The 13,077-nt window shown below is 42.4% G+C and overlaps 1 protein-coding gene across 1 annotated transcript in view; it reads right to left on the reverse strand.

Annotated features, from left to right (window-relative positions):
* The window catches only part of LOC126195052 (dipeptidase 1-like), a 699,024-nt gene that overhangs the window by 371,059 nt on the left and 314,888 nt on the right, over positions 1-13,077 (reverse strand). The gene's annotated exons all lie outside the window — the stretch shown is intronic.

The following is a 13,077-nucleotide window of genomic DNA, read 5'->3' on the forward strand; positions in this document are numbered from 1 at the left end:
GCATCACAACAGCGTTTCACCAGACAACGCCGGTCAACTGCTGTTTGTGTATGAGAAATCGGTTGGAAACTTTCCTCATGTCAGCACGTTGTAGGTATCGCCACTGGCGCCAACCTTGTGTGAGTGCTCTGAAAAGATAATCATTTGCATATCACAGCGTCTTCTTCCTGTCGGTTGAATTTCGCTTCTGTACCACATCATCTCCCTGGTGTAGCAATTTTAATGACCAGTAGTGTAATATTTCTTCAGTATGTGGGCTGAGCCTGCTCAATATAGTTCTAGATGATATTTGCCGGCCGCGGTGGCCATGCGGTTCTAGGCGCTCTAGTGCGGAACAGCGCGACTGCTACGGTCGCAGGTTCCGATCCTGCCTTGGGCATGGATGTGTGTGATGTTCTTAGGTTAGTTACGTTTAAGTAGTTCTGAGTTCTGGGGGACTGATGACCTCCGATGTTAAGTCCCATAGTGCTCAGAACCATTTGAACCATTTTTTTGTTATTTGAACCTCTCCCTGCATCTACACTTCGCAAGCCAACTTGCGGTACTTGGCACAGGATACTTCTGGTAAACAAATAATTTTCACTTCTTTCTGTTCCATTCACGAAAGGTGTGCGTGGACAGCGGTTGGTGGTATGCCTTCCCTATCCACTCTTATCGATATGCAAGCGACAGCTTGCTTAAATACTATGTTCGAAAACGCCAGTAAATGTCTGCAGTCATGGTACACCCTGCATCGCCGTATCACGGTGCTAGCTCAGCCAAAACAAAATGACGCAGCTAATTGATAAACTGAAGGTGGCATTCGCCATTTTGAGGCCACCTTCATTTTCTCAATTTTTTGTTTTGGCTGCTCTAGCGAGGCGGTATAGAACTACGGCATGGGGATTTCATTGTGTACCAGGATTGAAGTCCTGCAAACAATAGAACAATGGCTATGTTCACGTTCTGAATGGAGTCGTCAGTAAATATTTTAATAATTGCAAGCCACAAACTAAATAAATATTTTTCAAGGTGATAATTAAAACTTTACGACAACTCTCTCCATACTTTTAGAGATTTAACGGCACTGAGATATTATGATAATGAAGAACACCTCTCTTCTAGCGTCTCGCTCTGCTGTATTCCCTTATTATCCCTGCGTGATAACTGTCTCCAGACTGAAGAGCCGTACTGAAAAGTGGTTGAGAAAGTGTTTTGTAAGTAACTCCCAGTCCGATATCTGCTTTTCTAGAACAGTTGTTATTTACTATGCGGCTAGTTTTTAGGGTCCGATCGTTCGCGAAAGTAAAACCACAGAGAGTATCCAATGAACTTTTGGCCAAATGTGAAAGTGTTTGATCAGCTGGGGTTGGCTCTCTCCGATTTACACCTCTTTTCCCACATGAGCCTTTGGGTATGAAGACAGCATTTTGGCACGCAAGGTTCGTACAACGTACCTGGAAGGTACATAGTAGCCAAATGTTGCAAACAAGACATTTTTTATTATCACCACACCTTGAAAAGAAAGTAGTCTAGTTCCAATTTACCTCACTGTGGATGGTTACTCTGGAATAATTTACGATTGCTACAGTTGACAGTGGATCATCACCAGTAATACAGCCGAACCTTAGTGCATCACACCGCCTGTTTATGCGAATTGCGTTACATTCATTTAGGCGGCCAGTCAGTGAACCAAGCGCCCATCCCTTCTGCTCTACAGCATTTCTCTACCCTCTTAAGCCATTTCAGTTTTACTATACAAAAACACATCACCCGCGATTAGCTTCACCGATTTTCCGACGTCATTTGTGTAGATCGTAGAGAGTAACAGTTGCTATTCGTTAAGTGCCCCAAAGTTTCCACGTCCGGTCGCTGCTACAGATAGTGGAATTTAGCCGTCATGAGACGTGTCGAATACTTGGTGTTATTGTTATCTTTGTTTCGCGCTGTAGACAACAACTGGCCTCATTTTAGGTCTCCTTCTTTTCTTTTGAAGTTGTTTTTGTGTTTTTGAATTTCTGTAGCTTCTCTGCACGTCGTGGCATAGTAATGAATAGACTTTGATGTGACGTACGGGAAGTGATAAGGCTGGGTTGAGTTTTGAGTGATCATAATTTTAAAACTTTTGTTTTACAATAGGACAGAGATTTTATAGTAGAACCAAACTAAATAAAAACTAGTAGAAGGAATGCTTTGAAACCCACCAACAAGTGGCTGAAGAGTAACGAACACTCAATAGTCAGTAAGGGAGAAGAACAAAAAGTGTTATGATCAATTAAAATTCAGAACCAGGTAATAGACGTAAAGATGTGAAACATAATTCATAAAAGTAAGTAATAAGGCAACCTACGAAATAAGAACATTTTGGAAACACATACCATGTTCAAAAATGAAATGATTGCACATGAGCCACAACATCAAATTCTATATTACTAAAACTATAAGAACATATATGTGAAGGTTTGCTCTATGTAATTGTTTCCAAAGTGACAAGAAATTAGAAAACGAAACAAACCATAAATAATTTCGTTACAGTTCGAAATTACTGCAATATGAGGGAACGTTTCCACGTACCTTCCAAAATTAGCTTTAGGCTTGTTACTCAGAACCAGCGTTGTAGGTAACAACATTAACAAGAAAAAGCAAAGTTCATAAGTCACTCACTGCGAAAGGAACCAGAATGGTAGTTACAACATCACTAGATCGAAGGCACCGATGTTGCGAAGAGTTTGCTTTACTTACAAGAGGAAGGCCACAGACACGGCCAACGGATTCGGCTCAAATTTGGCAGGTCGCTTGTGTACAACCTAAAACGAAGGACTCTAAGATATTTTGGGTCAACACAACCGCAATTTTAAGAAAATCGCACCTAAAGGTTATGACGAGCAATCGACTCAAAATTGGAGGGATCGATAGATAGTTGTAAATAGAGCATCTTTCATCATCAGGTATGGGGTCCGCAAACGCAAACTTTTCGAGAAATCGATGAAAGAAACTTTTACAACTGTTGCTTCTGTACCCACATGGTAAATGCTTTTGGCTGACAGCACCGATAGCGCAACGGCCAAGGTAACTGTCTGGGAATCGGAGAGGCGGGTTCGAGTCTCGAAGAAACCTAGCGGATGTTCTTCTTTTCGTTTGTATTTTTTCATAGTCGATAGGGATAGGAGGGTTAATAAAGTAAATCAATAAGGAATGATAATAATAAGGTAGTCAAATTAATTTCTCGAACGCCTTGGGATAGTAAACAACTAAAATGTTAGTCCAGGTCACTTTACAATGGCTCTTCCAGTCACTGTCACGTGTCCTCATTTTTATTCGAACAACTAGATGAAAGGTACTTGTCATGTAAACATTCGAAACAAATATACTCGCGGCACCAACAACATCTAATGAATGCAATCTTTCGAGAGCTACACTGTCCTTCCGAAGAGTCAGCGGAAAACAAACTTGGTTTACATTTAAAAATATGTTTTTCTCGGGAATTAATTTTAATCCGTACCGCGCGTACGATATCACTGCCTTAAAAATCAATGTTGAATGTTGGTTATGAATTAAGCTGTGAATAGTTATTCCACCCGTACAGTTGTGCAATTCCTGCTGGGTCGGCTGACCCTCGCCTTCTATGAACATTGTGTCAGATATTATAGTATTGATTTGTCCACTCCTGGAAATCAATATTAGACAAAACTTGTTATCAGAAACATATGGTTTTAAAACATTCTCAAGAAATGTTCTAATAATCACATTCGTCAGTTTCCCGGATTTGGAGCAGGTAATGTAAACATTTTCCAAAGAGTAGATTAAACGATTGACCTCTTCCATAACCCGAAGACCAAATGTAACATTGGTTTCTTGTAAACACAATAAAACCTTAGGCAAAACTTTTCCAGATCGTATGATGGCATATTGAGCCGTGTAAGTATGTATTAGTTTGTTTTTACTACCTACTGCGACAAGGGTTCGTTTTTCTCCCTTATGAGATAACGTGCGTCGAATGTTTATCCGATACTCGCATCCTGTTTGATCGGTGTTGATCATGTAATCACGATTAAAACCGGTCATAAGTGACGTCGTTTGCGTGCTGAAAAGAGCCGCCACTTTCTGTATATCTTGCATACTTCATACATCCTTATGAGAGACATATTTAGTGACGTGCCTTTGACGAATTTGATTCTCCGATTTAAAATTTCTTGCCCAAGATAATGATGCAGCAAACGTAAAATCCTCGTTGGCCGTATATTGAAGCGCTGCACCTGGAACCTACTCGTGAAGTATCTCGTTTTTTCATTCTCGTTACGACAAAGAGATTCGACAAATCGGTCGTATGTCAGTTATGTATCGCCTGGTATTTGTCGTATCTTGTCCCTCCTTTAACGATATCACTTTCCCACAATTTCAAGTCCTTCTTCCTTTTCAGGGCTGATCTTGCTCCATTCTTCTGCAGTGTTTGTAAGTTACAATTTGAATGATTCCTGGCTAGCGCTACCACCGTTACTTTTACTTCAAGGGGTATAGCGCCGTAGTTCAATCGTTTAGTAACCGGTTCGTAACACTCATCAGGACCAGATAAAGCACATATTCCCAGTGTGGTGGAGATTTCCAAAGTGTTGTGACCATTTTGCGCATCACTAGTTTGGATATCTTCTGATTCAGTATGAACAAAAGTCATTTCGTTCCTCAGCTCCAGAACTCGCTCGACGATAGCCGCTCCTATCAATATGGAACGCCGAGAAACAGAACTGCCTGCTTCCGGTAGTGCATTGATAATGCATCTGTCTTGCATCACTTTTACAAACCAAAACACTGCGTCGGTAACTTCCTGCTTGCCCTCGTCTGTGACAGGCTCCCAACTACGTATATATTACAGCGCTAGTCGAAGGGTGTACATCCTCCATTATTCAGATTAATTACCTGAAAGATATGACAGAACAAACAATAACTAGCTACTACGGCAAAAACATACCAGTTAATTACTACAAACTACATAAAGTACTCGTCATATGTTACTTACGGAAGAACACTGTATTCATTCACAAAACTTACTTCATTCGGCGCATTAACGATGGAAAAATCACTACATGTTTCAGCGAGGTTCGCGGCAGCCTAATGACTGAAAAGAACTCTTTCCGATTGACTTCTATAAGGATCGTGCTGGACAATTTCACTCTTCCAGGTTCACAACTATGATATGGCGCAGAGGCAACCGAGACAACACACCTTTTCCCACGTGCATTCTGTCTCGTGCCTCGCTGTAAACGAGAGTCGCGCGGTTGGATATCTGTGATCCCTCGTGAGGAATTTGCAGCACTCTTACTCGGAATTGTTTTCATGTCACAAAGCTTAAACATTTAATACTTCACTAACTCACGGCGTTTGCGAAATTAGTTTGCCTACCTTATTATTATCATTCGTTATTGATTTACTCACCTTATTAACCATCCTATCCATATCAATTGAGATATGGAAAAATACAAAGAAAAGAATAACATCCGCTAGGTTTCTTACAGATTGGAACCCGGGTTCCCCGATTCTTAGCCAGTTACCTTGGCCGTTGCGCTATCGGGGCTGTTTTTTTTTATTTTTTATTTGTTGATCTCATTATGTTCTACGTTTTTCGTTGTATTTGTTCGTGGCGGGCGTCCCATGACACCCGTTCAGGTTGTTCGTTGATTTGTTCACTCAATGGTTTTCTTACAGTGGGTAGCTAAACCCTCTGACCAAACACGCTGAGCTACCGTGCCGGCGCACTGTGAGTGAAAAGCGTTCTCCATGTGGGTACAGAAGCGACAGTTGTAAAAGTTTCTTTCCTCGATTTCTGGAAAATTTTGCGTTTGCGGACCCCATACCTGATGATGAAAGATGCTCTATTTACAGTTATCTATCGATCCCTCCAATATTGAGTCGATTGCTTGTCATAATCTTTAGGGGCGATTTTCTCAAAATTGCGGGGGTGTTGACCCTCGTTTTAGGTTGTACACAAGCGACCTGCCAAATCTGAGCCGAATCGGTTGGCCGTGTCTGAGGCATTCCTCGTGTTAGACGTGCTTACATCACCCAGCAAAAGGTACGGTAATATAAGCCGATTGTTCGCTGAGTAATTTTTCTGCTGTACAAGTGGCCAAAATGATTATAAAACAAGAAGTCAGAATCAGTTGTAATCTATTACAAAAAATCCTAACAGCCATGTAATATCATATAATCACTATTGCACAGGCTGAGAACCTATGCAAACCTGCTTTTTTCCATAAGTGTGATATCGGTCGTATGTGGGAGAGATTTAACAACAAATTGCACCACAAATAAGGGAAGCGTTGTATGATAAAACAGTCACACAGCCCGGGACCGTGCTTCACTTTTCAGGAATAGCCAGGAACAGCATGCTCTATAGCAAACACACGGAGCGTGCCATACGCCCCCTGTTTGGGCAACACACTCTCCTTTTCGGCCGCCAACTAGACAACGGCCACCCAGGCGTCCACTCAGATCCGTCCTGTCCAGTTGCTCGGTGGTGCTCCCAGGTCCGACCGTTGTGCCCAGCTGGTCTCGCACGGCGACTTACGCCAGCACTGATGCCATTGCGTTCTCATTGATAGCGCCCTCATGGAGCGGCGCCGAGCGACCACTACTCTGCTCATGCTGCTTCTCTAACTGCTGCAGCCTGAATACAGCGGTACTTGGTCCAGTGCATGATCTACTGCTGCACAGTTATTCGTCTCGACCAGGCGAGAATTTGTTTTGTATTCCTTAGTCCACGTGTTAATGTTTCTTTTAGTAGTTCCCATGTACATTTGACCACATATACAAGGAATTTAGTATACTCCTGCAATAGCAGGAGGTGGGTGTGTGTCCTTTGCAGTTTTCAGGCACTGACGTACCTTTCTAGCCGATACTTTGTCATTTTAACATTCCACTGATACCATCTGTGACTCTTTTACGAATGGAAGGAAACCTTTCTATTCATTACTGCAATGAGACGTACAGAGAAGCTGTATAAACAGAAATTCAAAAACACGAAAAATGCTTCAACACAAAAGAGAATCTGAAATCACGCAAATTGTAGGCCTTAGTGCTTTTTCCAGTTCAAACTCTAGAAATATGCGATATGTGACAGCTGACGGATGAAGCCACTACTCGACAGCTGCGCAGTTAAACGTAAACAGTTCCGGTTGCAGAGCTTGTTTGATTTCGAAAATCAAGAAACGAAGCCGTAGTAACGTCTGATGTCTCCATCATTAGGGTAACAAACGTTGGGTAGTGACAAATACTAGAAAATGGTTCAAATGGCTCTGAGCACTATGGGACTTAACATCTGAGGTCATCAGTCCCCTAGAACTTAGAACTACTTAAACCTAACTAACCTAAGGACATCACACAACACCCAGTCACCACGAGGCAGAGAAAATCCCTATCCCCGCCGGGAATCGAACCCGGGAACCCGGGCGTCGGAAGCGAGAATGCTACCGCACGACCACGAGCTGCGGACACAAATACTAGACACCACGCCCTAATGCCAGTACAAGTTAAAACATCGAGAATACAAATACCAATTGTGAGACACTACGGTGTTTATTGCTGTTTCCAAATTCATCAGACGATTTCATAATTCATGTCATATGGATTTAACTCTAATTGACATGATCCGAAATGGTCATACACTTGTTCTCTGTCTAGTCAAATTGTCTTTCGTACATGGTGGAGACCTAGTGATATCGTTTAACTTGCGATAGCACAACAAAACACAATGCAAAATTTACACATGAAGTGCGTTTTGTAACTGATGACCACTTAGGCGGAGACAGAAATTTGAGTTCAGCGTTATATACTTGTAATAACTGATTTCCATTCTGCTATATGTCACGTTATCCTTTACGGCATCGGTTACAATTTTATGATCGTCATTTATATAGCTAATCACACTTCCTACAGAAATGACAAGTGGCCATGTTTGTTAATCCTGATAACATGCTAAAAATATTACTCTCTTGGTCTTTCTCGATACAAAATCATTCGTGATAAGCACAAATAAACTGAAGCGCCAAAGAAACTGATATAGGCATGTGTATTCAAATACAGAGATATGTAAACAGGCAGAATACGGCACCGCGCCCGGAAACGCCTATATAAGACAACAAGTGTGTGTCGCAGTTGTTAGATTGGTTATTGCTGCTACAGTGGAAAGTTATCAAGTTTTAAGATGTTTTGAACGTTGTATTGTAGACGGCGCACGAGCCATGGGACACTGCATTCCGAGGTAGCGATGAGGAGGGAATTTTGCCGTACGACCATTTCACGAGTGTACCGTGAACATCAGAAATCCGATAAAACATCAGATCTCCGACATGTCCGCTCGGAAAAAAAAATCCAGCAAGAACGGTAGCAACAACGGCTGAAGGAAATCGTTCAACGTGACAGAAGTGCAACCCTTCCGCAAATTGCTTCAGATTTCAATGTTGGGCTATCAACGCCTATATCTTTCCGCGCAAGCTCTCATTTCCCTTATTTTATCGTGGTGATCGTTTTTCCCTATGTAGGTTGATGTCAACAAAATATTTTCGCATTCGGAGGAGAAAGTTACTGATTGGAATTTCGTGAGAAGATTCCGTCCCAACGAAAAACGCGTTTCTTTTAATGATTTCCAGCCCAAATCCTGTATCATTTCTGTGACACTCTGTCCCATATTTCGCGATAATACAAAACGTGCTGCCTTTCTTTCAACTTTTTCGATATACTGCGTTAGTCCTATCTGGAAAGGATCCCACACCGCGCAGCAGTATTCTAAAAGAGGAAGGACAAGCATAGTGTAGGCAGTCTCCTTAGTAGGTCTGTTAGATTTTCTAAGTGGCCTGCCAATAAAACGCAGCCTTTGGTTAGCCTTCCCCACAACATTTTCTATGCGTTCCTTCCAATTTAAGTTGTTCGTAATTGTAATACCTAGGTATTTAGTTGAGTTCCTTTTAGCACTCATGTGGAAGACCTCACACTTTTCGTTATTCAGGGTCATTGCCAATTTTCGCACTATTTAGATATCTTTTTAAATCGTTTTGCTGTTTGTTTTGATCTTCTGATGACTTTGTTAGTCGATATACGACAGCGTCATCTGCAAATTGTTTATACAGATAAGGAATTGCAAAGGGCCTATAACACTACCTTGGGGAACGCCAGAAATCACTTCCGTTTTACTCGATGACTTTCCGTCAATTACTACGAACTATGACCTCTCTGACAGGAAATCACAAATCCTGTCACATAACTGAGACGATATTCCATAAGCACGCAATTTTACTACGAGGTGCTTGTTTGGTACAGTGTCAAAAGCCTTCCGGAAATACGGAATCGATCTGAAATCCCTTGTCAGTAGCACTCAACACTTCATGTGAGTAAAGAGCTAGTTGTGTTTCACAGGAACGATGTTTTCTAAACCCATGTTGACTTTGTGTCAATAGACCGTTTTCTTCGAGGTAATTCATAATGTTTGAACACAATATTTGTTCCAAAATTCTGCTGCATGTCGATGTTAACGATATGGACCTGTAATTTAGTGGATTACTCCTACTACCTTTCTTGAATATTAATGTGCCCTGTGCAACTTTCCAGTCTTTAGGTGCGGATCTTTCGTCGAGCGAACGGTTGTGTATGATTGTTAAGTATGGAGCTAATGTATCAGCATACTCCGAAAGGAACCTAATTAGTATACAGTCTTGATCAGAAGACCTGCTTCTATTAAGTGATTTAAGTTGCTTCACTACTCCAAGGATATTTACTTCTACGTTACTCGTGTTGGCAGCTGTAAAGATGAATCACGTTGTAAGCTGCATCGGACGGATTGCTGTTGACGTGTACACTGTGAAACGTCTGAAAGCAAAAAGCCTGCAACCATAATCGGAAGGAGGAAGTGTTATATTTTTCGTTCCATTATCTGGGTAAACTCGTCATTCAGCGAGGCACAGCGGCTCAACGCGAGTATGCATCTATAGCTGGGGACGATGTCCATCCATATCTTTAGTTTGCTTTTCCTCGACACGATGACACCTGCTAGCAGCCGGCCGAAGCGGCCGTGCGGTTAAAGGCGCTGCAGTCTGGAGCCGCAAGACCGCTACGGTCGCAGGTTCGAATCCTGCCTCGGGCATGGATGTTTGTGATGTCCTTAGGTTAGTTAGATTTAAGTAGTTCTAAGTTCTAGGGGACTAATGACCTCAGAAGTTGAGTCCCATAGTGCTCAGAGCCATTTGAACCATTTGAACCTGCTAGCAGGACAATTCAATATTTCCCACAGCTCGCAGTGTACACGCATGGTTCGAAGTGCCTCAGGACGAGTTTACCGCACTTCCCTGGCTACCACACTCCACGGATTACAAACAAATGGAGAATCTGAGGGACCATCTCGACTGGACTGCACCCGCTATGGATCCTCAGGCGAGAACCCTAGAGCAGCTGAGCACGGCACTGGGGTCGGCATGGCTCGACGTCGCTGTCTGAATCTTCCAGAGCCTCAGTGGCTCTCTTCATGCACGCCTAGCTGCGGTCCGCGTCCAGCAGCAGTCCGCGCTGCGAAATATGATTATTGACGCTTTTGTCAAGTGGTCACATTACTGTCAGTGAACAGTGTATACTTAAAAAGAAACAGGAAGGAGGATCTGTACTGCCATTTATTAGTTATATACACATTGGCTGAAAAAATACGTCGCTGTTTCCAGCGGTGCCTGCTAAAGTGCATTACAAGCAAGCATGATACGTTCGTGCATGAATATCGCGTTAATCATGGCATTTCTTATCCCCATATAAAATAGTCCAGAGTAATACCGACAGTGTTCTGAACAGGCCAATCCATGCTCGTCCACGACCAATTTATCCGGCATGATGCCTTCGCTTCTATATACATCGTGCATCCTTGAATCCATAATGTTGGTACGAAATAATCATTTTATTATTGACGGCACATCATTCAAGAAACCAGGGAGCAGTTGTGTGATACAAGTGACATATGAGCTGCCGTTTAGGTTAACAATCATGAAATGATGACCAAAAATAGAACTACCAAACATCCCAAATCATACATTACCTCCATCTGTCAAAGCCATCCTGCGTTTTTACTACATCAGTAATACATGTTCTCCTTATTAACCTGCCTTTTATTTGAGAAGGGATATAAATTGATAAAATGTCAATGTCGTGTCAATAGGTTCTCCATCGGGTAGACCGTTCGCCGGGTGCAAGTCTTTCGATCTGTCGCCACTTCGGCGACTTTCGCGTCGATGGGAATGAAATGATGATGATTAGGACAACAGAACACCCAGTCCCTAAGCGGAGATAATCTCCGACCCAGCCGGGAATCGAACCCAGGCCCAGAGGATTAACATTCTGTCGCGCTGAACACTTAGCTACAGGGGGCGGACAATCGATAAAAGAAACATTGGAAGAGAAGTGCTGGTTCGCGAGGATGTTCTGCTGTGTCCATTGAAAAAATTGGCATGATTCTCAACATCGTTCCTAAGCAATTCTTGGTGTTAGTGGGCGTAATACGAATAAAAATAGTCAGGTTAGGATGAAGTTTACACTGGTCTTAGGAATGAAAATCACCTTAAAGCATCCCCAACTCTCTTGTGGTTACCTTTTTAGGTACTACACGTCGACGTCTGCTCGTAGATACGTATCGTCGGTAGGTTTTCCGGCTTTACTTCCCGACGTGAAAGCGGCGACTCTCCGATGAGGTGTGAGCCTTGTGTTTTGCTATTACTGCGAGTCTTGTAAATATTGCTTTTATTTAGTGATTTGCCGGCTAAAACTCTCCCCTCTTATGATTAAGACAGCCTGCGTCACCTTTCGGAGGGAGTGGGGACATGAAAGAGTCACAAAAGTTCATATTAAGCAGTCCGTAAAACACGTAAACGTTCACTTCAGTTAGCGTGTCAGTTAATGCCTACGCTTTCCGCTAGATGGTGCTGACTTATTGGGGAATAGCTTTGGTTCCGTAAAACCTTCACTGATTAGTACTAGGTAAATGAAATAAGTAGAGCACTTTTGTATTTAACTTTCACTCTATATTGAAGGATTAAGATGGTCATGGATGATGGTCTATTTATAAGGCTCCTAGCCTGGAGGAATCTAAATAGTCCGCAAATGCCGAAATGCATGCGCTCTACGTCCAGATTCGCAACTAACGGCACACGACACTTTCAAAAGTCCACACGTTAATATCAGAATACCGATACCTCTGAATTCACTCGTATCCGTAGATAACTTGATTTCTGTCGTCTATATGTCCGTAAACTTCCAATCTAGCACTAAAGTCCTAAAATCCCCTTAATACTCATTTGCTACCAACAGCCAGAGATCGTACACTACATCACTTTTAATCTCCGTACTATTCTAACAGTTTATCGTGAATCTTAACACGATCAAGTCCAATCTAATTATTGTCTCACTGACTGACATGGGTTCCCCGCCCTTTAACGAAACCATCAAGGAAAAAAAGGCGGCAATAATGACGATCAGGTCTTTTTATAGGTTTTTCATCACAAGAGTTTACTGCCTTCTCCATGACGGAGCTTCCGTGGCTTTGCTGTACTTAGACGTTAAATTACTTGCTGATATACTATAATTTAGCTCTGCAATTACCGAACTCTGATTCTACACTATTTTCCCCTCTAAAAATTCTATTCTTGATTTTAAATAATTCTTTCTGTTGTGTTGGCAGAAGAGCCAACACCGTGTTACTAGTGGAGGCTGAAATGCACGCGTTTTAGCTCACGCGGGCTGGCGTGAGGATGTAAGGACTATACTGACGTGAGGTCTGGAACATGACAAGGAATTAGAATTCAGAAATCGGACGTAATTAGTTTGATACTTAACTTCAGTCCATTAATGATGAACGTCGCTCTTGACGGTACATAATTCACAATATTATCTGTTCAGAATAGTAACTGAATATGGCGCCTTGCTAGGTCGTAGTAAATGACGTAGCTGAAGGCTATGCTAAACTGTCGTCTCGGCAAATGAGAGCGTATGTAGACAGTGAACCATCGCTAGCAAAGTCGGCTGTCCAACTGGGGCGAGTTCTAGGGAGTCTCTCTAGACCTACCGTGTGGCGGTCTGCAA

The sequence above is a fragment of the Schistocerca nitens genome, chromosome 7 (assembly GCF_023898315.1).
Source record: "Schistocerca nitens isolate TAMUIC-IGC-003100 chromosome 7, iqSchNite1.1, whole genome shotgun sequence".
NCBI lineage: Eukaryota > Metazoa > Arthropoda > Insecta > Orthoptera > Acrididae > Schistocerca > Schistocerca nitens.